This window comes from Palaemon carinicauda, chromosome 2 (assembly GCF_036898095.1).
Source record: "Palaemon carinicauda isolate YSFRI2023 chromosome 2, ASM3689809v2, whole genome shotgun sequence".
Taxonomy (NCBI): domain Eukaryota; kingdom Metazoa; phylum Arthropoda; class Malacostraca; order Decapoda; family Palaemonidae; genus Palaemon; species Palaemon carinicauda.
In genome coordinates, this window is record NC_090726.1 from 1,277,058 (window position 1) to 1,282,649 (window position 5,592).

A 5,592-nucleotide genomic window follows, 5' to 3' on the forward strand; every position below is an offset into this window, starting at 1 on the left:
TTCACTAAAATACAAGCGATTGTAAATTTACTCTTCTTTGTTATTATATTTTACAGTATAGTAATTGTAATGTCTCCCCTTTGCGTCAATATATCTGTTTTGAAACGGTAAATGCCTGGCAACATATATTCCAGGGATTTTACAGTGTTTTTAAGGCATTTTTTTAACAGTGAAATTATAATCACCATATTCAATTATACATTCTCAACTTGCACATTAATCACAGGCAGCGTTTATAACAATAAGCTTCCAAGATTGTATAAGATTTTCCTGTCAATAAAGTCAATATTTCATTTGTGAAGAAAGAAACAAAAATCTTGCCCTGAGAGCGAGGAACGCCGGAAAGGAGAATTGAAGGTTCCGACGCGAGAAGAATTTTCATGAACATTCTTCGAGGAAACTACAAAAACGTCCTTGCCTCTGCACTCTTTGACGGCACGACGAAAATGAAGTAGGAGCTTTTTATTGAGAATCTTTCGTTGTTGGATATCACTGTGAGGCTTTCCTAGCAAAGATAATGAACACTTACATTCCAACCATAAACAATACTGAAAGGACAAAGAGTGTTAAAGAAAGCGTTAATATACTCTCTGACTGATGGACGAAAATGAAGTAGGGGCTTTTTATTGAGAAACTTTCGTTGATGGATATCACTGTGAGGATTTTCTAGAAAAGATAATGAACACTTACATCCCAACCATAAACAATAATGAAAGGACAAAGAGTGTTAAAGAAAGCGTTAATATACTCTCTGACGGCAGGACGAAGATGAAGTTGGGACAAGGGTTAAATAAGACAGTGGAGGAACTTGATTGAGAATCTTTCGTTGTTGGGTATCAATGTGAGGATATCCTAGAAAAGATAGTGAAAACTCACATTCCAACCATAAATAATATTGAAAGGACAAAGAGGGTTTATAGAAAGCGTTAATTTACTCTTTTTAATGTGTAGAAAACCAATAACGTTTCAAGTGTAGAAATATCAGGGGTAGAAATGAATTAAATACGTTGCAATAACTTTCGTAAGTCATATTCTGTTTTTGTCATAAAAAAAAAAAACTTTCTCTTAGCTTAACAGTGAACCCATGCGTGTTAGCAAGATTATTTTTCATTTTCATTTTCAGAGAAGTTATCATTTCATAATTATTCTATCTTAATATATGTTTACATATTTTCTATCCTTTGAAATTGATAGACACCAAGAAAAATAAAAAACCCTTTCCTGAATTAAAGGTCATCGCCTTCTGAAAATCATTATGTTTGGACTGGTTTATAATACGATATCAATTGCTTAAAAGTATTCTTTGAAAGGGGAGGAAAATAGTTTTTGATTCATAGATTTTGACATCTAAAAAATCTGGGAATCTAGAAAAACTCTTGAAGATATAACGTTAAATATAATAATAAAGACGTGTGTGTGTGCTTTAGCAAAGGTGCTTCAAAATGCAATGATAAGAAAGTACAAAGTACTTAGATTCTCCCCAGGGAAAGGCATCTTTTTTTTTTTTTTATACCAGAAGGAGGCTTTAATATCTTGGTTTTCCTATGTTCCGTGCGGTCAAAAACTTGATTTTTTCGTTTTACAATATTCCTTATATGTACAGTACACACTGTACTTGTTGAGAATATATTTTCACTTTATGAATACTCTATAATTTTCAATAAATGGCAAAGCAATCACCATAAATGTACCAATAAAACGAAGATCAGTTTGTATAATGAATTTCCGATGCTTAGATACTTATTACAGTATTTGCTGTTATTTCAGTAATACCACTATTAGTATCAACAAGTATATAGGTCAATGACTAATTAATTTACCCTTTTATACGATAAAGTATCATGAATAATATTATAATCTTTGTTATTATCCAAAATACACAGCTCCTGAAACCATTAAACTATACGCGTTTAGTAAAGAGAAGAAGAAAAAATGACATAGGTATTATGGGTGGCTAATACAGTCAAACTACCAATAATTTCATCTTTGAAATTCAAGAAAAACAAAGACTGGTCAAGCAGAAACTTCTTGGAAAATCAAATCAGATGAAATACTTGTAACTAAAATAAATTCAAGATGAAGCACTGATAGTTTTAAAAATTGATCGTATTCCCATAAGGGTAGACATATCGATTTGTTCAACTAATAAAATCTTAAACCTGTAAAGACTGAATGCAATCATAGTTAATATTCTCATCGTGAATTGCAGATGCGTATAGTTACTTTAAGATGGATATTTCTCTTCATACTTATTTGGTAAGCGTACTAATATATATAAGGTACATGTGACTAGAAAAACTGTCTTCGAAATCTAGATGCCTTTGGGATTGTAAGTTACGTTTGAAAAACAAATAAGATTTAAACTTCTTAATTATATTAGGTTTTTGTGTTTTTATTTCTTTTTTTAAAAACGATAAAAATTTCATGTATGTCTAATGTAGGTATTAGAATGCATGAAAACATTAAAGCCTTTTTTCTTTACTTTACTAATACTAAATCTTATAATTCAATAGAGATTTTACTTTATTTTCATAAAGATTTTCTCCTCTCATTTTGTCATGGTATTTCTATTACCAATAATCAACTTTTCTAATTTCACTGTAAAATTTACCTCTCTTAAGAATTGTCCATTTTCTTATCAATAAATTAATACATTATATTTCGAATCCAATCTTTCTTTCTTACGGTTCATCTCAATTTATCCTGGTTACTTCCACAGGTAAATCTAATTTTACTACTCACAAAGCACAATTTCTTTCCTATTTCTTACATTTACTCATCTGCCCAATATACCGAAAATAATGATAATTCTTCCTCGCATACTTCGATGCCGGTTTCAGACCCTTCAACTCCCAATCTTCTTCCTCCATTTTCCTCATTCCTTCTTACCTCTTCATTTCCCCTTTTTCCGATTGACACACTCACTTGATGCTCATCTGTATCTTATAGATCTTCCGTCTTTTTTCACTGATATATAGGGGCCCTTTCACCAGCTCTCTTCCAACAAAAAAATCTACATTTTATCCTCCCCAAAATATCTTCTGCCTTATCTCTACGAGAGCCCTTCATTACAATGACACCGAAAGCGACTGATCTCTATACTCTGAAATGAGGAACCCATGTTAAAAGGATGCGGGGGATAGTCTCTCATCAGGAGAAAATATCCTTTACTAAAAATATATTTAGTTATTTTGGTTAACATGAGATAAAATATGCCACTTCCTCTCTCTCTCTCTCTCTCTCTCTCTCTCCTCTCTTCTCTCTCTCTCTCTCTCCTCTCTCTCTCTCTCTCTCTCTCCGTGTCTTTAAAATTAATTGTTTAATCTTCATGTTACTATTCTCCTAGAAGAGGTATCAAGAGGCGAGAAAATAATCCTGCACTGGAAATATATTTACTCACTTTGCTCATTCTATTATGAGATAAATCAACCCCCACCTCTCTCTCTCTCTCTCTCTCTCCTCTCTCTCTCTCTCTCTCTCTCTCTCTCCTCTCTCTCTCTCTCTCTCTCTCTCTCTACATATCTTTATAGCTAATTAGTTAATCTCTATGCTAATATTCCTCTTTGAACAGAAGAGATATATCATACGGGAAGTTTTTTCACGATATGGGTTTCATAAGGTAACACGAATGTGAGAGTGTAGAGCAAATAAGGGTTGTGGTGTTTAAAGTTACTTAAATGATTGAACTATTCAGATATTTAGGCAATTGACTATTCAGATAAAACAGACTGTATTCCGATATTGATACTGATACTGGCCTGAGTTGTGTTTGGCATTCTGTGTAAAGTTTGATTGAGACAAACAGTCATAATATATTTTGAATAATTATACAAAAATGTTACAACGTATATAGCAGTATGTGCAATGATACTGATATTAAACAAAAGATCATGAGGACATTATCAATAAACTGCCGAAATAAACTATGATTATATAGTTAGAAATCCATAATACTGTATATGAGCTTTTCTTTCTATGATTTTGATCTGTGATATAAACCGTTGTAGTGTTGTGCACATACTGTAGATCTTTAATAATTGTTACATAATACATAGAAAAATTCCTCCCCCAACTCAACTTCTTTTATCAGCATAGATGCGTGATAAATAATCAATAAATTGTTTCCTGTTAGATATACGCAGGAGAGCATGTTATGAGAGAGAGAGAGAGAGAGGAGAGAGAGAGAGGAGAGAGAGAGAGAGAGAGAGAGAGAGAGAGAGAGTTGTATGAAGCAAGAAAGATTATGTAAAAAGAATCAAACTTATCCTTTGTCGATGTAATCACGCGAAAGGGCGAACCGAATAATGAAATAAAGAGAAATAATTGGAAAAATACAAGAACTTTTCGTCGAAATAAAAGAATGAACAACTTTATAAAGTTTTTACCATCCACGATTTTCTCCATCTTTAAAATCCTAATGAGGAAACAGAGTTGAAAAGAAGCCTCCATCCATTTGCGGATTACCAGCGACCAAACTTTGCGTTTTGTTTGGGAGTTGCGTAAATGTTTGATAAAAACCTCGAGACGAGCGTGAAGATAATGATTTTCGTGTAACTCTGCATACATGGACATATCAATTAAACTTTTCCTTAGCTTCATTTTCCTCTTTACGTATAGTAATTTGAGTAAATAAAAATGTACAAGTAATTAAATGTTGAGAAAACATTTTTGAAAAGTTTAATTTTTTTTACTCCATATTCCATTCATTTCATTTCTTTTGACACCTTCCTATCCTATTCCCAATTATTAATTAAATTATCCCTTTATCTTCTTCTCTTTCCCTTATCAATTATCACCATTATTATCCCTTTCCCCTTATCAATTTTAAAGTACAATAGATACTGATCCAATTCCTAAACCTTCAAGAACTCATGAAAGGATTGAAACCTTTGTCTATTTTAATCTTTTCCGGACTAAAAGAGACTCAGAAAGAATCATAATTGTATAAGGAATATGGACAAAAAGAATCACAATGAAACAACTAGAAATTATGTTGTTTGCTACCATTAAAGATTAAAGGCTAATCAAATTCCCTCTGTAATTATATCAAAGTTTTAACTAAATCTCAAACTTTCATATCGTTAGGGAGTTTGAATACTTTTATTTTTTTTTTAGAATTTAATTTCATTTTAGCTGACACGCTACTACTACTACTACTACTACTACTACTACTACTACTACTAATAATAATAATAATAATAATAATAATAATAATAATAATAATAATAATATTAATGATAATACCAAAAATACTAATAGTATTATCATTGTTTTTAACATCCTCATTATTATCATTATTGATAATAATAATAATAATAATAATAATAATAATAATAATAATAATAATAATAATAATAATGATAAGAAGAAGAAGAAGAAGAAGAAGAAGAAGACCACCACCACCAACAACAAAAATAATAATAATAATAATAATAATAATAATAACAAAAACAACAACAACAATAATAATAATAATAATAATAATAATAATAATAATAATAATAATAATAATAATAATGTACAAACATTTATGGTGGGATATTACACTTACCATTCAGAGCATTCTTGATATCACTGGATTGCTTTTAAAAG

General features: G+C 30.8%; 1 pseudogene; it reads right to left on the reverse strand.

Annotated features, from left to right (window-relative positions):
• The window catches only part of LOC137614718 (uncharacterized), a 68,389-nt pseudogene that overhangs the window by 24,141 nt on the left and 38,656 nt on the right, over nt 1-5,592 (reverse strand).